The 25,592-nt window shown below is 41.2% G+C and overlaps 1 protein-coding gene and 1 pseudogene across 1 annotated transcript in view; one reads left to right on the top strand and one right to left on the bottom strand.

Moving 5' to 3' along the window:
* Positions 1-15,363, top strand: part of LOC132866986 (zinc finger protein 431-like) — a 138,385-nt pseudogene extending 123,022 nt beyond the window's left edge.
* Positions 1-25,592, bottom strand: part of LOC132867784 (histone H3-like) — a 1,068,851-nt gene that overhangs the window by 437,785 nt on the left and 605,474 nt on the right. The gene's annotated exons all lie outside the window — the stretch shown is intronic.

Here is a 25,592-nt window from a genome sequence, read left to right as displayed (position 1 = left end):
ACATGTGACTTTTAACTCAGGTGCCTTTTTTATCTTGTGTTTGGTACCAAATAAAATGCATTCAGATTTCTCCACATGTAATGACAGTCTATTATCTAACAGCCACTCTCTTACATTACTCAGCTCATCAGTAAGGGTTTCTTGAATCTGAGAGATGTTTCTACCAGATACAAGTAGTGAGGAGTCATCAGCATAGAGAATTACTTTACATTTAACAGCTGCTGGCATATCATTTACATAAATAAGAAATAACAAAGGGCCTAAAATTGAGCCTTGGGGCACCCCACAAGATATTTGCAAAGGTTCTGACAATACTCCATCATAATCACAGATTTGACTTCTATTTGATAGGTATGATTTGAACCACTGTAATGATGCCTGGCCAAAACCCATGCATTGCAACTTGGATAAAAGAATTGAATGGTCCACAGTGTCAAACGCTTTCTGTAAATCCAATAAAACCATGCCAGTATAATTTCCTTTTTCACTTTCTTGTCTGATGTAATCACATAGGTGAGAGAGGCATGTGTTAGAGGAGTAAGCAGATCTAAAACCAGATTGGAGGTCATATAGCAAGTTGTTCTGGGACAAATACCTCTCCATCTGATCAAAGACCATTCTCTCCAAAATTTTGGACAAAGTTGGCAGAATTGACACTGGTCTATAGTTTTTAACATCTGTCCTACTATTTTTTCTTGAATAGAGGGAGTACCCTGGCCCATTTCATTTCAATTGGCACTTTACCAAGTTGTATAGGGGCAATTCCATGTAAATGTCAACCTCACCATGCAAAAATAAAGCAACATGTAATACATCAAAACCACTCCCAGAGATATCACCTAGGCCTGTATTTTACAGATCTGAACCAATTTGTAACCAACCTAATATGTCACGGTCAGTCTTTCTTTCTTATAATGTAAAACCCAAGCTAAAATCAACTTTGATCATGTACAATTCTATATTATTGCCACAAGCCACAGAAATGTATGCTAAAATCCACGAAACAGCAAAACAATAGCCATCCTAAATATTATTTAAGAACTTTGATAGTTTTAGCTGATATTTAAAGAGTTTTTCAAAGGGTTATGGTGGTTAAATTGCTGATTTTCTAAACATATGCCATGTCTCTTTCAGACGCGTCACATCCATAACGGAATTTCGTCACATCCATAACGCTGACTTTTCCTTCCGAAATTCTGCATGAAATACAAAATATTTTAAACAAAGATTTTTTAATATTCACCTTGGACCCCTCTATCAAATGGATATCTCCATTTCGACATTAGGTTTACGATTTCACAGAGTTTGATAAAAATGTACAGTCACCCAAGAAAAGTGATACTTTTTCTGTCACGTCCATAACGCATCTTTTATTGGCATTTTCTGGCATGCCCTAGATGTACTATGGGAATTGTTCTTGTTCTATCACTTCTCCAGTATGGTACAGCCTTAAAATATGCAACACCTGTTTAAATACTGGGAGACAATAAAACATGTACTGGGTCATTTGTTGCCATTTTGAGTTCAAGTGTCACGTCCATAACGCTGGAATTGCTCATAGACAAATTTATAATATGTGCAATAGCGCCCCCTACAACATTAGCACTGTCCTTAATGAATCTGGCTGGAATTTGATCCATGCCAGTGGCCTTGTTGGTGGATAAGGATGCTAACATCTCCCCAATCTTTTCATTTGATATTGTGCAAAGATCAAATGAGTCAGGTGATACGTCTTTGTAAATGGACCTCAGAAAGGATGCCCCAAAATTCCCAGATCCTATTGGTAGATGTGAAGCCAGACTGGCAGCGACCGTAGTGAAAAACCTATTAAAATGATTTGATATAACCTTTTTGTCAAAACAAATTGCATTGTCAATATCAATCCCGGTGTTACAGCTGTTACTATTTGATTTCCCAGCACCAATGTCTTTAAGGATTTTCCACAGTTTCTTTGGTTGGTGGATATTGTCTGACACTGCTTCAGCATAGTAATCAGCTTTAGCTTTCTGTATATGATATCTTGCTTGGTTCCGGTTATATACATATTTATCAAAATCATGTTGAAGATTGGACTTAGAGTATTTTCTGTAATAGTGATCTCTCTGTCTTATTAAATCAATTATTTCAGTCGTCATCCATTTGGCTCTCTTTTGCTTTACTCTCATCTCTCTCATTGGTGCAACCATGTCCAATGCTGCTAAAAACCTCTCCTTAAACAACTTCCATGCCTGATCAGGATCCTTACTGTCCATAACTTTACTCCAATCCTGATCGGCAAGTTTTAGCTCAAAAGCCTCCTTAGAATATTGTCTTGTACATCTTTATGGAATGATGAGATCCTGATCCTAATTTACCCTTAGATGTCTTACGAGTACAGAAAATAACTTTATGGTCACTGAGACCAGTGTCCAATATCCCAGAGCAGCAGATTTTTTTACTATCAGTAACCAGTATCAGATCCAAATTAGATTTAGTGTGCATATCTACTCTGGTTGGCTCAGTTATAAGTTGCTGTAATTCAAACACCTTGCAAGGCAAGGCAAGTTTATTTATATAGCACATTTCATACACAATGGCAGTTCAATGTGCTTTACAGAAGTAAAAACAAAACAGTAAACAATAGAGAAATAAAATTACATAAAATAATTTTATTTTTATTCTAATATATAATATTATAAGAATTAAACAATTAATTAAAAGAATTAAAAGAAAATAATAAGAATTAAACAGTAGTAGAAATAAAATAATAAAATGAAGTAGTAGTTCAAATAGGAGGAGAAAAAGAAAGAAAGAAACCATCAGAATAAAATAGAATAAAGTTAAAGTAAATTTAAAACATGTAGAGAAAGTAAAGATTATAAAAAATGTAAAGAAGACAATATTAATTATTTAACAGAAAGCATCTGAAAACAGCTTGGTCTTTAACCTAGATTTGAAGCTGCCAACAGCAGGAGCATTTTTAATGTCCTCTGGCAGTTGGTTCCATAGTTGTACTGCATAGTAGCTAAAAGCTGCTTCACCATACTTTGTTTTAACAACTGGTTTTAATAGTAAATTTTTCTGTTGCGATCTGGTAGATCTGATTGGGTTAGTCTGCTGCAACATATCAGAGAGGTAATTGGGCCCTGTACCATTTAGAGATTTGTACACCAGCAGCAATGCTTTAAAGTCAATTCTGTAGCTTACTGGAAGCCAGTGAAGGGACCTTAGAATTGGAGTAATGTGCTCTGTTCTTTTTGTTCGTGTGAGAACCCTAGCCGCTGCATTTTGAACCAGCTGAAGTCTTTTGATGGTCTTTTTTGGCAGGCCTGTGAAAAGGCCATTGCAGTAATCAACTCTACTAGAGATGAAGGCATGTATTAGTTTTTCCAGATCATTTTTTGACATAAGTCCACTTAGTTTGGAAATGTTTTTTAGGTGATAAAATGCCGTTTTAGTGATTGCTTTCATGTGACTGTCAAAGTTTAGCTCGCTGTCAATGAAAACACCAAGATTTTTAACCATTTCTTTAGTTTTAATCCCTTTTGTGTCAAGAATAGTGGTAATCCTGAGTCTTTCATCTTTTTTCCAAATAGAATTACTTCTGTTTTATCTGTGTTCAGCTGAAGAAAATTTTGTGACATCCAGCTGTTGATTTGATCGATACACTGGTAGAGACATTCAAGGGGGGCATAATCATTAAGTGATAGAGCAAAATAAATTTGGGTGTCATCTGCATAGCAGTGATACAAAATTGAATTTTTATTGATAGTTTGCCCAAGTGGGAGCATATAAAGGTTGAAAAGTAATGGTCCAAGAATCGAGCCCTGGGGGACACCACAGGTCAAGGACATTGACGTTGAGGAACAATTTCCCAGGGTAACAAAGAAGAAATGTAGAAATGTAAAAACTTTTTAAGAAGTCCATTTTTAGTGGTCAGCAACAGATTTGTATTAAAATCACCCAAAAGGATGCATTCTTTCTCCATCAACACATTACTGTCAATACACACTGATTCTAAAAGTTCATAAAAGTCATTTTGTTTTGGGGGTCTGTAACACACCCCCACCAAAATCGGCTTTGTTTTGGGCAGTCGAATTTCAACCCAAGCAGTTTCCAATGAGTCTATCTGTAAGTCCAGGCAAGGGGTGAATGATAAATCAGTCCTAATAAAGAGACATACCCCTCCTCTGTTCCTATTGCGGTCTCGCCGGTAGCAGTTGAAACCAGGCAGTTTGATCTCGCCGTCCTCAATGGAACTGTCCAGCCACGTCTCAGTCACAGCAATCACTGCGGCTTTTGTCCTTGCAATGAACTGCCTTAACTCTTCAATTTTTGGAAGTAAACTCCTTGCGTCAAGGTAAATAAAATGTAGCCCTCTTTGATTTAAAAGTTCCAAGGACGTATCCCCTTTCTCTATTGGACTGTCATCCCCACCGAAAGATGCATCATCCTCTCGCATAAAATCCAGGATATCGGGGGAGCACATTTCATGCACACAACAGGCATTACACACCAGCTGAATGTTTGCCTGCGCTTTGACGGCCAAAGTGTATGTTTTACGGTCTATGTTTGCACATTTTATGTGAACAAACTCGTCACACAAATCACAAGCAATTGCATTTGCATTCAATCTCACAGTCTTCCCACAGTTAGGGCATGTACACCTAGGTGTTTTGCAGGTGGATGGTCCAGGGCAAGGATGAACATCCCCGCATAGCAGCAAACTTTCTGTGACAACCAGTAGCGTAACATTTATCCTTACTTCTCCAACATTTCTCCTCCTGGTGCGTTGTTTGTTGGGGCATAATGGAACGGTCGGATTAATTTATTAAACAGTTGGTGATGTCCGAAGGGTATTTGACTGGAATGTTTGTTACCAGCTGATTCAACAAACAAACCTGCTTCCGCGTTTTTGCTAGCCGCAAATGAGTTGTACAGTCCTACAATTTGACAAAACGTCAGCAGGAAAAGTAGGATAAACTGTCCGTTGGCCATTTCATTCACCAACTTGACAGAAAAAAGTCTCTACAACTTTAAAAACATTTAAAACTTTACCGCGCGGCTGACAGCGCTCTCAGCGCTGGGTGTGTGTGAGAGCACATATTAATAGAAATTGAGTGGATTGGGTTTTCCTCCAAGTGTGCTTTCTCCCCCCTGACATTGTATGAGTAAAATATGCGGTCAGCTGGTCAACTGGTATTACTTATCTCAGAGGAAGCACGTGATGGCCCTCCCTGGTTGGTAGCTGTTATGTGATACTGGAGAGCAGTCTGATGGGTGGGAATTGACCATGGCTAAATTAGGGAGAAGACTGAGGAGAAATCAAGGGGGAAAAAAAGGCCTTGTCACAGGAAACACACACTATCGGATAATGCTGTCAGACCTCCCCATATTACAGAAACGGGGGGGACGGGACACATTATAATACTGTAATATGTCCCTGATGTGGGTGGAGTACATAAGCATGGCAGGGAGGAGCTGATGTTCTCACACACTTTATTTTTACTATGTTCGTTACTTTTCAGCTTCATTCACTCACTCGCTGCTCACACACAGACACACACGTGTTCTGGTTGGGAAAGCGCCCTTCTCTTCGCTCTCCCTCCTTTTCTAACCTCCACTGTCACTGCAACAAACACACACACACACACAACATTAATTGACAACAGGTGCATTGACTTTGACACTCACCTTCCCTGGCCCCACCCTCCATTCACAAACTGACGCTAGGCCACGCCCCCACTGCCACATAACCCCCGACAGGATATGAATTCCGCCACCACCATCTGCGCCTGTGGACTACCTCGAATTTAAAAAGCTAGAGGGCGAGATACCAACAGGTGATCCGCGCATTGGTGTGGTTCATGATGTACAGCACGGGATATTCCTCGCCCTCCACCTCCTGGGACAAAACAGCCCCCAGCCCTCTGTCCAATGCGTCCGTCTGCAAAATAAAAGGGAGAGAGAAGTCAAGGGAGTGTAAAAGTGGCCCCTCACACGCAGCTTTTACCTTGGTTGAAAGCCTGTTGGCACTATTCCGTCCACTGGACCAGATCTGGTGCTCCCTTTTTAGTGAGATCAGCCAGCAGGCTGGTGATGTCTGAATAATTAGGTATGAACCTATGATAGTAGCCAGCCAGCCCCAGAAACGGCCTCACTCCCTTTTCAGTCTTGGGCAGGCCGCAATCGCTGCAGTTTTGTCAATTTGGGGATGCACCTGCCCATGACCTCAAGTGGAAACCCAGATACCATACTTCCACTCGCCCAATTGCACACGTTTTCAGGTTAGCTCTGAGCCCCGCACATCTCAGCAAGTCTAGGACGGCCCTAAAGTGTTCAAGGTGCTGCTGTCAATCATTGCTGTATACGTATCATAATGTCATCAAGGTACATTGCTGCTTACGCGGCATGGGGACGGAGGATCTTGTCCATGAGCCACTGGAACGTAGCAGGAGCCCCAAATAACCCAAAAGAATGCATGACAAACTGGTGTAATCCAAATGGTGTGGAAAAGGCCGTTTTCTCTCTGTATAGAAGAGTCAAGGGGATCTGCCAATATCCCTTTGTTAAATCCAGTGTCGAATAAAAGCGAGCAGCACCTAACCGATCGAGCAACTTATCAATGCGAGGCATTGGGTATGCGTCGAATTTAGACACCGTGTTGACTTTTCTGTAGTCTACACAGAACTGGACCGACCTGTCGGTCTTGGGTACCAGGCCCACCGGGCTGCTCCAGTCATTGTGTGACTCCTTGATTATGCCTATGTTGAACATGGCCTTGAGTTCATCCCAAACCACTTTTTTCTGTGTTCAGGTAAGGGTGGCTATGCACCACCACCCCTGGGGACATCTCAATGTGGTGTTCTATGAGGTGGGTGTGGCCAGGAAGGGGCAAGAACACGTCGGATAACTCTTTGCAACTTGGCAACCTCTGTGAGTTGGGCCAGTGAGAGGTGGTCTCCACAAGAGACCAGAGTGGTTTGGGTTGTTGGTTTGGTTGTTTTTACCTCCGATCCCAGCTTCTCTGGAAGTACCAATGCCAACGCCACAGGGACCCCCTCGTTCCAATGTTTTAAGTGGTTGAAGTGGTATATTTGCAGAGCCCTGCCCCGATCCATTCGCTTCACCTCATAGTCAACGTCCCCGATTTGCCGTGTGATCTCGAAGGGCCCTTGCCATTTGGCAACTAATTTGGAGCTTGAAGTGGGCAATAACACAAGTACTTTGTTTCCCGGCGTGAAATCCCTAAGGTTCCTGGGTTAAATATGTGAGGGTGTGGAGCTTTGCGTGCAGGTCGAGAACGTACTGAATTTCGTTCTTGCTGGTTGAAAGTCCCTCCTCCCAATTTTCCTGCAGCACGTCCAAAATGCTGCATGGCTTTCGCCCATATAATAATTCAAATGGTGAAAACCCCATGGAGGCTTATGAGACTTCTCGTACTGTGAATAACAGGCTGGAGCCATTTATCCCAATTACATGCATCTTCGCTTACAAACTTCCAAACCCTACTAAATCATCTGTTTGTGGGTGATGGACGCTGGTGTGGATAGATTTAATTCCCTACAGCTCACGAAGTGTGTGTGACATAAACATAGTGCCTTGGTCTGTCAGGATTTCTTTAGGAATCCTGACCCGGGAGAGAACACGGAAGAGTGCTTCCGCAACACTGCATGCCTCTGCACACAGTGCGGAGCATGGCCTGCTTCTGGATATCGTGTTGCATAGTCCACCAGAACTAAAATAAAGCAATATACTTGTACTGACTGATCTAATGGCCTGACGAGATCCATACCAATTCTCTCGAATGGGGTCTTGATTAGAGGGAGCAGGCGCAAAGGCACTTTTGGAGTGGCCGTGAGATTTACTAATTGGCATTCGTGGCATGCCGCACATCACCAACGAACGTCCCCGCAAACCTCTGGCCAATAGAACGCACCATTATTCGGTAGGGTGCATCAGTTGCCCTCACTTTCATAAAATCTGATGCATTTTTGTTTGGGTGTTCGTTTTTCACCAATAAAGACATCCTGTAAAATTTTTGACCATATTCAAAAGTCTAATGGTGGCACCATGAGGTTCATTTTTTGCCAAAAAATGCTTATTTTATGTTTTCGCGTAAGGTTTGAATCACAATGTTGGACTCCATTTATTGATTTCTTGTGACCCAGAGATCATGTTAAGAACCTTTGCAAGGGATTGAGAAGCATTAATGTGATTCATAATACATTTGTATTGTTTAAAAGTAGTTGAACAGTGATTCAATGAACAGCTAAAACTCAAACTGTGCTTGATAATATATTTAGAATATGTACTAAAAATGTGTATCTAAGATAAAAGGCCTGCTGCTGGAACTGCTGCCAGATGGTCCTCTGCCAACTCGATGGCTTAACCCAGTAACACCGGGCGATGACACTGGACCCACTCTGCCGTTCCTTCCAGAAGACCCGCAGTGAAGTGCTCCAGTGTCATCATGTCGATGATCCCCTCAGCGTCACAGTTGTTTGCCCTCTGCCACTGCCAGTAGGCGTCCTGGAGCTGTTGGCCAAATGCAAACGGCTGGCCGACCTTCTCCAATGTCAGCGTCCAGAAGCACTGACGATGTTCCAGGGCGTGGCTGACACACTACAGGATGGCTCACTTCAGGTCCACGTATATGAGCCAACTGTTGGCGGAGAGCTGCTGCACGGCGAGCTGCACCTTGCCGGTCAGTAGTGGAAGTAGGCATGCCGCTTGATTGGCTACCCCCATGCTTCGGCAGCTTGCTCGAAGAGAGCGATGAAGGCCTGTGGATCATCATGTGAGCCCATCTTCGTGAGGGTGAGGTGGGGAGGGTCTGCCGCGGTGGCAATCCAGGCCCCCGCCAAGACGAGCAGAACGCCTGGCGATCTTCCTGCTGGGCCAGCATCAAGGATTCAAAGCATTGCTCTTGTTCATTCCGGAAGGCGGTCAGCACTTGATGCTGGTTCTGCTGGGTGGTCACAAGGGCATGGATGAGATCCTTAAATGGGGAGGACTGCATGTGGTGATTCCTTCCATACTCCTGGCTTTTGGCACCACTATAGTATGTCCCTGATGTGGGTGGAGTACAGAAGCATGGCAGGCGGGAGCTGATGTTCACACGCACTTCTTTATTTTTACTATTTACCTTGCTTTTCAGCTTCATTCGCTCACTTGCTCGTTGCTCATATACGAACACACACTTGTTCTGGTCGGGAGAGCTCCCTTCTCTTCACGCTCTTCCATCATGCTGATGTTAGAAAAGGAGGGATCCTTTTCTAACCTCCACCGTCACTGCAACAAATACGCACACAACATTTAATTGACAACAGGTGCATTGACTTTGCCACTCACCTTCCCTGGCCATGCCCCTGCTGCCACAAATACGTTCAGTGCAATCCAACCAGCTGGCTGAAGAGAAGTTAGTTGAACACACATGCAGCATGCCTGAACCAAGCGAAGTTGTTAATTGGCTAATGCACATTTCAGTCAAACCCATCAACCATTATACAAATCAATTGGAACACATTTGCTTTATTTCAGGAGTATATGTGATGATGCTTATATTATCAAGCAGTTTAACAAGCAGTAACATTTTTAGTATTTTTATGGAATTCAGTGATTCCACAAGAGTCATGCCATGGAGAAATAATGTTTTAATTATGTTTATTTTTAGCTCCTCAAACTCTTGTAGCTGAAGAACTTCAACATGTTAAGGGACAAATAGCATCAGATGAATGAATAATTAAACAGGTGGAAGTTTGGTTGCTTTATTACTACAAACCACACCGTGGCATTCTTCAAATACTGCAGTAAGGAAATTCCTATACTACTGCAGACCTACTTGAATGCCATCTGAATCGCTGCAGTCTGCCCCTTTTTTATACGCCTACATTTTTATTTAATTAAATGACTAATGTCTTAATTTCTGGATGTTGGCTTTCTTTCTTTCATCTGTTACATTAATATGAATCAACTGGGTTTCACAAAATCCCACAATTTTTAATTTCATTAAATTTGTGCGTTATTGAAATTGTGTTTTAAACTTGACAACCTAATCCATATGAAAAATACAGACTTTCTTGTGTAAATGCTACTAGAAACCATTTGCAAATAAATCTATTCATATCCAGCATGATAAATAAGGCCCATTTTTGGATCTTTGAATGCAAGGGCTGAGTTTCCTTCACAATCCTGGATGAGCTGTAAATAAGGCAAGGCTTGCCATTACTGTAACTAGACTTGACATTAGATCAAACAGAAACCAACAACTCCCCCTTGGTCGCTCAGACCCACGGGGCTATGGCCAATGCTGTGCATAGCTGCTGTTCTAGTACCTTTATTGAATCTACAGTACCAGTACTCCTAGTTAGAGACTGCTATATGTTAGTCCTCAAAATTTTTTGTCTCAGTCTTGATTCATGTAGAATCTTGAATGTTTGAGGTTCAGTAAAAATGCTCCCTTACATTGGGTTAGTCTTATATTTTATAATCTTGTTGCATTTCATGTTCAATTTCTGATTTTTGTCCTTTCACTTCTCCAGAAGTAAAGAAGACTTTGCTGCAGGTCTTTTCCTGCTCCACATGTCCTCGTTCCTATGCATCTCAAATTTACCTTGACAAACACATCCAGAGATGCCACTATGAAGAGTATGTGAGACTGCAGGAATCAGGAGAGATTAAATATGAGCTTCAGATCCCCTCCAAATGCTCCAGTAGTCAGCCAACATCATCTGATGCTCTCAGTTTTGACACTTCTCATAATGATATACAGAAGGAAATTCACCACAGCTCAGACTGTGGAAAGAGTTTTGGTCATCAGAATGTACTCAAGATACACCAGTGCAGTCACACAGGAGAGAATCTGTATCACTGCTCACAGTGCGGAAAGAGTTTTACTCGTCAGAGTTATCTCCAAAAACACCAGCGCATTCACACAGGAGAGAAACCGCATCACTGCTCACAGTGTGGAAAGAGTTTTACTCGTCAGAGTCATCTCCAAAAACACCAGCGCATTCACACAGGAGAGAAGCCGTATCACTGCTCACAGTGTGGAAAGAGTTTTACTTATCAGAGTGCTCTCCGACTACACCAGCGCATTCACACTGGAGAGAAGCCGCATCACTGCTCACAGTGTGGAAAGAGTTTTACTCGTCAGAGTGCTCTCCAAAAACACCAGCGCATTCACACAGGAGAGAAGCCGTATCACTGCTCACAGTGTGGAAAGAGTTTTACTCATCAGAGTGCTCTCCGACTACACCAGCGCATTCACACAGGAGAGAAGCCGTATCACTGCTCACAGTGTGGGAAGAGTTTTACTTATCAGAGTGCTCTCCGACTACACCAGCGCATTCACACTGGAGAGAAGCCGCATCACTGCTCACAGTGTGGAAAGAGTTTTACTCGTCAGAGTCTTCTCCAAAAACACCAGCGCATTCACACAGGAGAGAAGCCGTATCACTGCTCACAGTGTGGAAAGAGTTTTACTCAGCAGAGTACTCTCCAACGACACCAGCGCATTCACACAGGAGAGAAGCCGCATCACTGCTCACAGTGTGGGAAGAGTTTTACTCAGCAGAGTCACTTCCAAACACACCAGCGCATTCACACAGGAGAGAAGCTGCATCACTGCTCACAGTGTGGGAAGAGTTTTACTCATCAGAGTGCTCTCCGACTACACCAGCGCATTCACACAGGAGAGAAGCCGCATCACTGCTCACAGTGTGGAAAGAGTTTTACTCGTCAGAGTGATCTCCAAAAACACCAGCGCATTCACACAGGAGAGAAGCCGCATCACTGCTTACAGTGTGGAAAGAGTTTTACTCAGCAGAGTAATCTCCAACGACACCAGCGCATTCACACAGGAGAGAAGCCGCATCACTGCTCACAGTGTGGGAAGAGTTTTACTCAGCAGAGTCACTTCCAAACACACCAGCGCATTCACACAGGAGAGAAGCCGCATCACTGCTCACAGTGTGGGAAGAGTTTTACTCAGTAGAGTCACTTCCAAACACACCAGCGCATTCACACAGGAGAGAAGCCGCATCACTGCTCACAGTGTGGGAAGAGTTTTACTCGTCAGAGTACTCTCCAAACACACCAGCGCATTCGCACAGGAGAGAAGCCGTATCACTGCTCACAGTGTGGGAAGAGTTTTACTCTTCAGAGTACTCTCCAACGACACCAACGCATTCACACAGGAGAGAAGCCGTATCACTGCTCACAGTGTGGGAAGAGTTTTACTGAACAGGGTACTCTCCAACGACACCAGCGCATTCACACAGGAGAGAAGCCGTATCACTGCTCACAGTGTGGGAAGGGTTTTACTCATCAGAGTGCTCTCCAACGACACCAGCGCATTCACACAGGAGAGAAGCCGCATTACTGATCAGTCTGGAAAGATGTTTACTTATTCAGTTACATTTAAAACCTACAAGTGCACCAACTTGTAGGCATTGCATGATTTAAAATTGTCAAATTAAATATGGCTATTATTACAGTTTTGGCTGAAAATGACCTGTACTTTGAACTTTATTGTTCATGTTATATGACTGTTTTAAAATACATAACCTTATAGTGATGTTTAAAACAAGATTATTCTTGTTTTCTTTTGATCTTAAGTAGTCATTAATTACCACCATACAAGTGACAATTAAACTGCACCACTATTAGCAATGTAATACTGCAGCATGAGACTAATTGTTAATGGAATTTGTACTGATCAGGAGTTTAATGTACTACAATGTATAACAGAACTGGATCAAACCAAATGAGTATGGACCATTTGAAATGAAGCTCTTCCAGCTATATGCATCCACCTTGTCTCACTGGTAGAGGAGAAGCCATCAGTTATTTATAATGATAATCTAGGAATCGTATAAAAACCTGAACAAAAATTCAGTATGTTTGAAGTTCTTTATCCTAATATATGTAGCCAAAAATAATTCTACCTGGTCAATTCAGCTAATTATTATTTCCTGACCCGTGGTCTATATTCTGAAGTTCTTTCTGAATTTGCGAATTTCATCTCAAACGTGGTTGTTTATTGAGACAACAGATTGTTAGAGACGATATTTGTTTTGATCACCTGGAAGAGACTGAGAACAGCATTCCTGTCCATTCTAGATTCAGTAGGGGTTAATGAGAGAGTCACAGGATCTAGCCCTATTTTTTTGAGGTTTTTGTATGATTCCTAATCGTCACATTCTCGATCTAATACTTGCATTTGTATTACATATAGAAAATATAGTCACACTTATACAGTCTGAAGCTCCCTCAGACCATTACCTCATCTCTTTTGAAATGTCTTAATATATGCACCTTGCATGCCATCGCATCAAAAGTACATTCACATCAACTACTGCATAAAGTTTTATCAGTAGTCTCCCAGAGTTATCAATTTGATTGGATCCCCGTTAGACCCCACAGAACTTCATCAGCCAACTGAATGCTTACAGTCAATGTTCTGCTTTACTTTAGATAATGTAGCTACACTTAAAAGAAAATAATTCAGGAGAAAATAAAATAAAACCTAGCACCCTGGTATAAGAATCACACATGCACCTTAAAACACAAAATTGATAGTATTCCATTTAGCATGGAAGGAGAGCCTCTGGAACTACAAAGACAAGCTTTTAATGCTGCGAGATCAACAACTCTCTCCACCCTAATAGAAGATAACAAAAATAATCTTAAATTTTTATGTAATACTAAAGTATTACATAAAAAATTAAGATTTTGCTATAGCAAAATGAACTAGAAATAAGACCACCACAGAAATTGATTTTATATGCACATATGTAATCACGACCATACACGCACCTTAAGTAATCACAAATGTACTCTGATTCATATAACCACACGTACAGATTTCTTTTTATGCTGATTAAATACTAATTCAAAGCTGAGTGTGTTAATTTTCAGTAAAGAATAAATGAAGTTAATTCTCTTAAAAGTAATAATAAATTGGTTTATGAATTATCATAATTACAGTAATATATAGATTTAGGCACTGCCTAAAAGCAGCGCTCCCATCTGTTTCTGGGTTGTAGAATTTTCTTATAGCCAGTCTCTTTTGTTTTATTTCTTTACTGGCTAGCACTGGCCACTGGGGGGGGGTAATGACTGGTAATTACAACCCCGATTCCAAAAAAGTTGGGACAAAGTACAAATTGTAAATAAAAACGGAATGCACTGATGTGGAAGTTTCAAAATTCTGTATTTTATTCAGAATATAACATAGATGACATATCAAATGTTTAAACTGAGAAAATGTATCATTTAAAGAGAAAAATTAGGTGATTTTAAATTTCATGACAACACATCTCAAAAAAGTTGGGACAAGGCCATGTTTACCACTGTGAGACATCCCCTTTTCTCTTTACAACAGTCTGTAAACGTCTGGGGACTGAGGAGACAAGTTGCTCAAGTTTAGGGATAGGAATGTTAACCCATTCTTGTCTAATGTAGGATTCTGTCTTAGGTCTTTTTTTGTCGTATCTTCTGTTTTATGATGCGCCAAATGTTTTCTATGGGTGAAAGATCTGGACTGCAGGCTGGCCAGTTCAGTACCTGGACCCTTCTTCTACGCAGCCATGATGCTGTAATTGATGCAGTATGTGGTTTGGCATTGTCATGTTGGAAAATACAAGGTCTTCCCTGAAAGAGACATCGTCTGGATGGGAGCATATGCTGCTCTAGAACCTGGATATACCTTTCAGCATTGATGGTGTCTTTCCAGATGTGTAAGCTGCCCATGCCACACGCACTAATGCAACCCCATACCATCAGAGATGCAGGCTTCTGAACTGAGCACTGATAACAACTTGGGTTGTCCTTCTCCTCTTTAGTCCAAATGACACGGTGTCCCTGATTTCCATAAAGAACTTCAAATTTTGATTCGTCTGACCACAGAACAGTTTTCCACTTTGCCACAGTCCATTTTAAATGAGCCTTGACCCAGAGAAGATGTCTGTGCTTCTGGATCATGTTTAGATACGGCTTCTTTGAACTATAGAGTTTTAGCTGGCAACGGCGGATGGCACGGTGAATTGTGTTCACAGATAATGTTCTCTGGAAATATTCCTGAGCCCATTTTGTGATTTTTCAATACAGAAGCATGCCTGTATGTGATGCAGTGCCATCTAAGGGCCCGAAGATCACGGGCACCCAGTATGGTTTTCTGGCCTCGACCCTTACGCACAGAGATTCTTCCAGATTCTCGGAATCTTTTGATGATATTATGCACTGTAGATGATGATATGTTCAAACTCTTTGCAATTTTACACTGTCGAACTCCTTTCTGATATTGCTCCACTATTTGTCGGCACAGAATTAGGGGGATTGGTGATCCTCTTCCCATCTTTACTTCTGAGAGCCGCTGCCACTCCAAGATGCTCTTTTTATACCCAGTCATGTTAATGACCTATTGCCAATTGACCTAATGAGTTGCAATTTGGTCCTCCAGCTGTTCCTTTTTTGTACCTTTAACTTTTCCAGCCTCTTATTGCCCCTGTCCCAACTTTTTTGAGATGTGTTGCTGTCATGAAATTTCAAATGAGCCAATATTTGGCATGAAATTTCAAAATGTCTCACTTCCGACATTTGATATGTTGTCTATGTTCTATTGTGAATACAATATCAGTTTTTGAGATTTGTAAATTATTGCATTCCGTTTTTATTTACAATTTGTACTTTGTCCCAACTTTTTTGGAATCGGGGTTGTACTAACACTGACCACTAGGCGGTGTGTATGACTTGTAATTGCTAACACTGGCCACTAGGCGGTGTGTATGAGTGGTGGTACACGTACATGGACAAACCACAAAAAATTGACTCTATGGGTTTACCATTAAGGCCCGCGCGGGAGCTCCGCTAAAATACAGCAAAGACATTGAGAGAGTTTATACTGAAGGTTGTTTTCTGTTAAATCACAGGCCTATTCAAAAAGTGTAATTTTATAGTGTGGGAGACTGGCCAAGGACACGAGTGTTGCGCTAGTTTCCACCTGCGGCCTGTATTAGTCTTTAACTTGATTTGACCCCAGCCATTTTGAATCATGTATTGTACACACTGAATGCTGTATACCACCTCTTATCGTGTGGTTTGATTCTTTCTGAATGGACCATTTATGCTGGAAAATTTGGCTCAGTTGATGCAAAATATGAGAGGTGTGAGGTGTATTGCCCAATAGAAAATGTTGAAGTGGTATAACGGGACATGTTAAACAATGAAATAATTTGTATACACCTGTGTTTTTTCTTTGAGACCGTATAAAATGAGAGCTTTGTAATTTTGACTCTGTTCACTCTGCAGACCGAAGACAGCTTTTATTATTTGATATAATAAAAGTCTAAACCTTTCTGCAACCTCTGGGACTTTGAATTATTTTTTGCTTGGAGAGTTAGAGAGTTGCCACAACAAAACATGCATGCCTTCAGTATGTACGTAATAGCGATGACTTAAGTTTTTTCAGTGGAAAAATTGAAAATATCAGGCAAAAATATCAAACTATTAATTTGAATCTAGGCAATTTGATAAGTATCCCTGTAGTGAACAATAGAACTACATCAGAGCAATGATTTTTGTTTTACACCCTTTAGAGAGACCGAACTAATTTCACTTATTTCCTCAGCAAAATCTTCAACTTGTATACTTGTCTGTATGATTCTTCAATCAGATAACTGTAACAGAAACTTCTAATCAACACTTCAGAATGCTTAGTAGGGTGCATCAGTTGCCCTCACTTTCATAAAATCTGATGCATTTTTGTTTGGGTGTTATTTTTCACCAATAAAGACATCCTGTAAAAATTTTTGACCATATTCAAAAGTCTAATGGTGGCACCATGAGGTTCATTTTTTGCCAAAAAACGCTTATTTTATGTTTTCGCGTAAGGTTTAAACCACAATGTTGGACTCCATTTATTGATTTCTTGTGACCCAGAGATCATGTTAAGAACATTTGCAAGGGATTGAGAAGCATTAATGTGATTCATAATACATTTGTATTGTTTAAAAGTAGTTGAACAATGATTCAATGAACAGCTAAAACTCAAACTGTGCTTGATAATATATTTAGAATATGTACTAAAAATGTGTATCTAAGATATTTGGTATATTCTATAAGGTGCCATAATGTTTCATGAAAAGTGATCGAAATTTTGTCATAAAAAAGCAGCTTTTTCCATAACTTTGAGCTCCTGGTGCCACCATTAAATTTTTGAATTTTGTCAAAATATTTCACCCAGTGTGTTTTCTTACCAAAAGGAATATAAAAACAAAAATGCATCATGATCGGAGGAACTTTTCATTTTTAGGGGGCAACTGATGCACCCTAATGCTTAGTAGTTGTCTTTTCAGTTATTTATTATAGTAGATCTTATAAAACAGGAAAAGGAAAGAAGATGACGACACCACCTCAGGTGATGCCGAGAGTGCACACTCTTCTTAGTGGTTATCTATTATACTCTAAAGGCATTCGCTCACTGCTCGCGTCTGCACGTGATTGGCTCGAGGTTTGCTAATGAAGCTAAACATTGGTTCTTTGTTAGGGCATGCACCTGGTGTGCTCTGAGATGCTCAGCGGATGCGTGGTTAGGCATAATGTAACATGAAACATAAGCATGCCAGCCTGCTTATCACCAGCCAAGGACACAGAAAGGCGATTACAGCTTGTGGGAAAACAACTTTTCTCAGTACACTATGCCACTTGAGCTCAACACACAGAAACACAGAGAATAGGAATGTTCATTCACTAAATTTCCTTCACATTTCCACCTTTTTATCCTACAGGATAATAATTGCGAAAGGAATGTACACAATTTCAGTGGTAAGAGTTCCTGGAGAGATTTGACTTAACACGTCATTGAGTGTACAGGGATAATGCTAAGGCTGTTTTGTAAGACATAGACGTCTTAAGTTAATGCTAGCAAGCTATATACATAGATCAGGAAACAATAGAACAGAAAACAACCACAAATGAGAGTGTTTTAAGCTAGGGCTAATTTCATATCAGCTGTGCTGACGTCATCAAACAGTGGGTTATAGTCTTCGTGTGGGTTTGGAGGCCAGTCAGGCAAGTCGTCTGGGTCTATTTTCACCATCTGGTAACCAATATTTGTCAGCTGCCTCTGAAACAGACATACAACATGGACAAAAATCAGGGAGCAAACATAGCATCACAATCACTAAGCCCAGGACCGATATGGTGGATGGAATCAGAGTCTTCCATCCACTGAACCAATGCCACCAACTGTCTTTGACTCTGTGTCAGCCTGGGTTCCCTGTATCGACCACCACATGAATCCTCCCGTGAGCCCCAGCAGGATCAGGATGCTCAGGCCCGCGACTGGGACCTAGCTTATAATGATTTACCCCCTTCATCTTATGTTAACTATGTCTCCGAGTCAACCCTCGCCCTTCTTGACGTGTATTGGTGCTCAGAGGGCGGGCATGCCCTATCAGCCCTTGTCCCACCTCACTGGGACTTGGAGGAAACTCGAAACCCTAAGACTTATCTATCGGCTAGACACTGAAATACTCTTCCCTATTGAGGGTGCGTGCGTGATTGATGTGATACTCGCGCTGTTCCATGCAGTGATGCCTTTCTTCCTCACGTGCTTTAGTCAGCGCCCAGATCCTTCAGGCCTTCCTCTTCCTCCTGCTCAGTCAGTTCAGGAACCCTCCTGCAGTGGCTAGGCGTGGATCCATGTCACTCTGCCTGTGACCTTCACTGCCGTTGGGGTCGTGAGCAGGACCTGGAATGGGCCATTCCACCGTGGCTTGTTCCACTTGGTTCGTCGGAATTCCTTCACCACTATCCAATCCTCTGGTTGTAGATCGTGCAGAGGTCCCTCAGCAGGCTTGGGAAGTGCTCCTTTCACCTGTTTGTGGATAGATTTCAAAGCAGAGGACAGTGTTGCACAGTAATTCAACATTGCATCATCACACAGTGTGGTGTCCAGCAGTGTTCCTTGGGCTGGCCCTATCTCTGTGTTGGGTACTCGTCCAAACAGAATTTCGAATGGGCTTAACCCATGTTTAGGCCTAGTTTGCATCCTCATTTGTGTGAGTACTACAGGGAGGACCTTTGTCTATTCTAGCCCTGTTTCTGCACAAGCTTTGCTTAGTTTATTTTTAAGGGACCCATTTTCTCTATCCACTGCTCCCGCACTGGCAGGATGGTAGGCACAATGTTGGTTCAGGTCTATCCCTAGGAATGCTCCTATTTTCTTTAGGGCTGCATTAACAAAGGGCGCTCCATTGTCCATTGAGATTTTGCTAGGTATACCCCACCTAGAAATTATGTCTCTCAGGAGTGCTTTGACTACTGCCTCTGAGTCTTGTTTAGCTGTGGGGAATACTTCAACCCATTTTGAAAACATGTCAACTATTACCAGGCAGTACCTTTTTCCCTCACTCGGTGTCAGTTCAATGAAGTCCATTTGGAGATAATCAAACGGTTTGTCTTGTATTGGGTGTGCTGCTTGAGTTAGTTTGATATCTTGACCTGCATTATGTTGTGCACATATCAAGCATTGCTTGCAAAATTTCGCAGCATAATTTGAAAACCCCTTTGTGAACCATCCCTTTGTTACTTCTGCTACCATCCCCTCTTTTGACACATGGGCGAGCCCATGTGCCAATTTTGCATAGAAAGGGAACATGTGTTTTGGTAGACAGGGACGGCCCGAGGGACAAACCCAGACCAAGTTTGCAAAGATACAGCTTGCCAGTTTCCAGACTCGTCTCTCGTCCTGGGTGGCAGTGCTCTGAAGGTCTGCTCGCTGTAAACAGGGGGTGGAAACCTGAGGAAATGCAAGGTTAGAGGGTGAACTGGAAGCTGAGGCTGCACACTTAGCTGCTGCGTCTGCCCTGGCATTTTCTTGAGACACAAGATCAGTATTATTAGTATGGGCAGCACACTTACACACAGCAATGGCTCTAGGGAGTAGAATAGCATCCAACAACTCAGAGACCAGTTTATGATGTGCAATGGGAGATCCTGTGCTAGCAAGAAAATTTCTGTTTCCAAATGGTGCCAAAATCATGCACAACGCCATATGTGTACCTGCTGTCCATAAAAATATTGACAGATTGCCCTGCAGCCAATTTGCATGCGGGTCATTCCATGCCAAATCAACAAATATCTGACAAAGTTATGCTCGACCATCTCAGATTTCAATGAAATTTGGAGGGCTCAGACGTACTATTAAAAGAAGTTAATCCCCAAAATTTGAGCTTCCTATCTCCAACGGTTTCAAAGATACAGGCATTTGAATTTTTCGATTTTTTTGCATTTTGCTCAAAACATACATATTTCAAAGTGTAATATAATCTTTATTATGCAAGACAGAAACCTAAAATTTTGCACAGAGAGACTCAATGTCTTGTACTACAAGCTTCAACTTAGAATTTCAATGGTTATTGTATATTAGATGGTGATTTTAACAAGGAAATTAAAAAGACAAATTTGCATTTTTAATTCATTCTGGAAGCTTGCCTGTGGCAGTAATGCTTAAACTAAGAATGTTATTCAAATCTACACAGAAATATCTACCAATTTCAGTTTTACCAAGTCTCCACTATTCCTAGTTTGTCTGTAATAGGGTTTTGAAATTCGCCGATTTCTAAAACATGCCATTTTCAGTTGCAAGAAATCCAATGTGGGATAGCAATTAGGAACTTGTAACTTTTTTTCAGTAATCCCCAAGACCCATATTTTATATTTCCAAATTTTTGTTCTGTCTCTCAAGTATTTTTAAACTACAGGGGTTTAAAAAATCCATTTTCACCAAATTCAAATTTTTGATATATAATAATAATAAGTGGGCGGCACGGTGGTGTAGTGGTTAGCGCTGTCGCCTCACAGCAAGAAGGTCCGGGTTCGAGCCCCGTGGCCGGCAAGGGCCTTTCTGTGCGGAGTTTGCATGTTCTCCTCGTGTCCGTGTGGGTTTCCTCCGGGTGCTCCGGTTTCCCCCACAGTCCAAAGACATGCAGGTTAGGTTAACTGGTGACTCTAAATTGACTGTAGGTGTGAGTGTGAATGGTTGTCTGTGTCTATGTGTCAGCCCTGCGATGACCTGGTGACTTGTCCAGGGTGTACACCGCCTTTCACCCGTAGTCAGCTGGGATAGGCTCCAGCTTGCCTGCGACCCTGTAGAACAGGATAAAGCGGCTACAGATAATGAGATGAGATGAATTGAACGTTTTGGCATGATGCTAACTTTCTGTCAATGAAGCCGGCATACATATGACGTAGCAGCACATGGAGCCTTGTTTATGTTTTTAACCAATGATATAGCAGATATTTATCTGACACCGCTCTTAGCCAATCATTTGTTAGACCAGATACGTTACGTTATATTGCGTCCCAGCAAAGATTTTAGAACTTCGCTCTTCAAGCCGAGTGCCTCAAAATGGAGGACAAACACGCATCCGGCTTGATGCTGTGCCGGATGCCGGACAGGGCATTCAAAAGCCGGACTGTCCAGCCACCCTGTTCCTTACATATCTTTATCGCGCTCCTCTTCACTGTTATTGGGGTTTTTTTCCAGTTCAGTCTCTGATCGTTTTTTGAACTCATGAATGGCTCTTTTAAAACTATAATTAATTTTACTGACATGTCGCCCGAGCGATCTGTCCCGTCCCATTCCGTGGCAGTGCCTGAGGAAATGAGTGGTGAAGACGCTAATCTGAAGACGAATTTTCATCATCATCACCCGGACGAGGGAAAGTTTATCATTTGAAGGAAGCGTCTGCGGGAACATGGGAGTATTTTCGGTATAAAACTTTTTTTTTCCTGAGGAAAACATATTGGACGCTTATTCAGAAAAAAAAAAAAAAACGTTGCAGTTTTGAGAGAAGCTCTGCCTCACGCGCCGTGTTTCTGTTTCCCAGCTGAAGCGCAGGCGCACCCTCTGACGGATTAGCCAACAAGCTCGCTCCAGTTTTTCCCGCACAAAACTCGCCTTTCTCAGAGAAATACAGCTTCATTTTAGAAATAAACCTGTTCTGGAGAGTGGGTAACCACTCTCCTTCAGAATCGTCCTGAAGTGTTATTTATTTCATCTCATCTCATTATCTCAAGCCGCTTTATCCTTCTACAGGGTCGCAGGCAAGCTGGAGCCTATCCCAGCTGACTACGGGCGAAAGGCGGGGTACACCCTGGACAAGTCGCCAGGTCATCACAGGGCTGACACATAGACACAGACAAGCATTCACACTCACATTCACACCTACGGTCAATTTAGAGTCATCAGTTAACCTAACCTGCATGTCTTTGGACTGTGGGGGAAACCGGAGCACCCGGAGGAAACCCACGCGGACATGGGGAGAACATGCAAACTCCACACAGAAAGGCCCTCGCCGGCCCCGGGGCTCGAACCCAGGACCTTCTTGCTGTGAGGTGACAGCGCTAACCACTACACCACCGTGCCGCCCGTTGTTATTTATTTATTTATTTATTTATTTTTACTAAACAACACTTGAATTACCAGTTTTTTGTGTACAGACTACTATATATGTGGATTTATTTCAGGACTGCCGAAAATTTAACCAGCGAAGTTTCCTCATGATATACTAGTGCATCTCAAAAAATTTGAATATTGTGAAAAAGTTCAATATTTTCCATCAGTTATGTAAGAAAGTGAAAATGTTATATATTATAGACTCATTACACATAAAATAAAATGTTTCAAGCATTTTTCTATTTTAATTTTAATCAGTATGGCATACAGTACAAAAACATAAAAAAAAAATCTCAAAATTCGGCACTTTGTATAACTTGCAATGGGGTCCAAATTCAAACTAAATCTTCTGTTAAATATCTAGGGGCTGAAATTGACCAGTGTCTTACTGGTCATCTAATGGCTGCAAATTGGATCAAAAAAGGTACATCTAGACTAAAATTTTGGTCAGGCAAAGCAAATTTCTCACTGGGTCTATGAAAAAACTCTTGGCTTTGGTTCAGTGTCACTTCGATTACTCTTGTTGTTGGTGGTATAAAAGTCTCACTTCGAGAGACAAATTCAAATTTTGCAAAGCAAAATTATAAGATTTGTTCTTGGCCTCTCTCCTTGTTCTCATATTGCTGTTTCAGAATTTAGACAGATAAATTGGCTTCCAGTTGAAAAAAGGGTAGATCAAATTATACTCTCACACACTCACAAAATTGTTCTGGGCAATGCTGCTAGCTATATGTACAAGGGCTTTACTCTGGTAAACCAGCATCACCATTACCAGACAAGGAGAAGTGCATCAAATTTTGTTATAAACAGTAAATTCAAATGATAAAGTTTCTTTTGGTCATGTTGCAAAAACCCTTTGGAATGCACTTTCTACCTCCTTGACCCAAATTATTGATTCAAAATTGTTCAAATTTAAGGTCAAGGAGTACTTTTTACAGGAAATTGAAAATAGCGAAAATAGTGTCTTCATTTTTTATTAATCTTTTCATTTTTCCAGGTCTTCTTGCCCGAATTTCTCTTCCCATTGGCATTTGGTACCTTTCATTTTCTACCCTTTTTCATTTTATCCTTGTTTACAAGAGTTTATTTACACTCACTTTGAATTTAATTTTATTTGTGATATTTGTCAGTTTATATGTGATATCTCTTTTAGTCCATTGTATTTAATTTATACTTAACAATGCTAGACATGTGATATTATATTCTAATCTGTGTTGTGCAATCTTATGCTAACTTGCTTATTTGTTTTTTTATGCACATTTATTTTTTTTACTTTTTAGTTGTAATTATATTCAGTTTATATGCTTATGTTCTTAATGTTTTATTTCTGACTTTCCTGTTTGTTCCTGTTTTCCATCCAAGATGGCGCCGCAGATGGCTGCCACGGGACTTTGCGCTCTCGTACTTTTTTCTGTCTGTACTATGAAAGCTAAGTCGAAGCAGAGTCAAATTCCTCGTGTGTGTAACATACCTGGCAATAAAGTGCTTCTGATTCTGATTGTTCATATTTTTTCTACTGTTTGACACACCTTAAATGTATTTTTAATTTTTAAATAATATTGATTGTTATGTCATCTTATAATTTTTGCAACTTTTATATATTCATTATACTCAGTTTAATCAGTTATTATAATATTTTGATGATTCTGTGATTTTTAAATATTATTTTAATTTTGTTGTCGACAAATCACATCTAGTGACTATAACAATATATAGGACCGCAATGGAAATACCGTAACAGACTGTTTTCTCTTTATTGCGTTTTTATCCTGCAACTATATTTTAAAATATCAATTACATTCTATTAATTTTCATCTATATTTTTGTTGTTTTTATGCTTTATGCACTTGTAATTTTTTTGTTTGTCTCTTTGTTGCAAATAAACTCAATCAATTATTTCAGCTTATTTTTCTGTTTTGTATAGTTTCACTTCTATCTATCTATCTATCTATCTATCTATCTATCTAAATACCAACACAAAGGCTATCCTTCCTTTCTGTTTAGGACAGTTGTTGAAACAGGAATATTTCTCGTTATTTGCCATTTTCTTTTCATTCAGTCAGGTCTTAACAGCATTTACTGGTCACAAGCTGCATGAATATTCTCTCATTCTCATTATCTCTAGCCGCTTTATCCTTCTACAGGGTCGCAGGCAAGCTGGAGCCTATCCCAGCTGACTACGGGCGAAAGGCAGGGTACACCCTGGACAAGTCGCCAGGTCATCACAGGGCTGACACATAGACACAGACAACCATTCACACTCACATTCACACCTACGGTCAATTTAGAGTCACCAGTTAACCTAACCTGCATGTCTTTGGACTGTGGGGGAAACCGGAGCACCCGGAGGAAACCCACACGGACACGGGGAGAACATGCAAACTCCACACAGAAAGGCCCTCGCCGGCCCCGGGGCTCGAACCCAGGACCTTCTTGCTGTGAGGCGACAGCGCTAACCACTACACCACCGTGCCGCTGCATGAATATTGTGACAGTGAATTATGTGACAAATGAATACTGTTCAGACCTGACTGTAAGAGAAAGATATACTGAAATAATTTCCGTAAAAATAATTATAGTAGTGGGAAAAAAGTCAGGAGAAACTTGTCTTGGGGCCAGTTTGATCAGATATGACAGTTTAACACAAACCAAATCCATGCGATGTGAGGGGTAAGATGGCGGCCAGATGGCTTCACTCTGACGAGCCTATGAGCTCTCAGTCCGGGAGAGAAGATGCAAAGCCACCCACGCAGAACACTGAATGGGCTACTGAACAAGACAGAGCGATCAGAATGCTCTCTCTCTCTCTCTCTCTCTCAGGGAGCTGATGGCACCTGGTCACGTGACCTGGGTTTTCCCCTAAAGTTTAGGAGAAAACCCAGCTCACATGATTCGGACAGTTTAATTAATTTAAATGAAAACAGTTTAATTAGTTATGTTTCAAAATCTGCAGCTATATAAGAACCACACATCCACACAGAGCTTCAGAGCGACACAAACCTTCAGAGCGAGTAACAGCGATTATCAGCAATTTATCAGCGACTATCAGCGATTTAATCTTCTCCTTCGTAGTAAGTCACCTTGTACTAACTGAGTGATTTGTATTTTTTAAGTTTTAATAGTTTACTAACACGATATACACTAA

This window comes from Neoarius graeffei, chromosome 19, assembly GCF_027579695.1.
Source record: "Neoarius graeffei isolate fNeoGra1 chromosome 19, fNeoGra1.pri, whole genome shotgun sequence".
Taxonomy (NCBI): Eukaryota; Metazoa; Chordata; class Actinopteri; order Siluriformes; family Ariidae; genus Neoarius; species Neoarius graeffei.
Note: the sequence above shows the minus strand (reverse complement) of the source record. Positions and strands in the feature narration are given on the sequence as shown.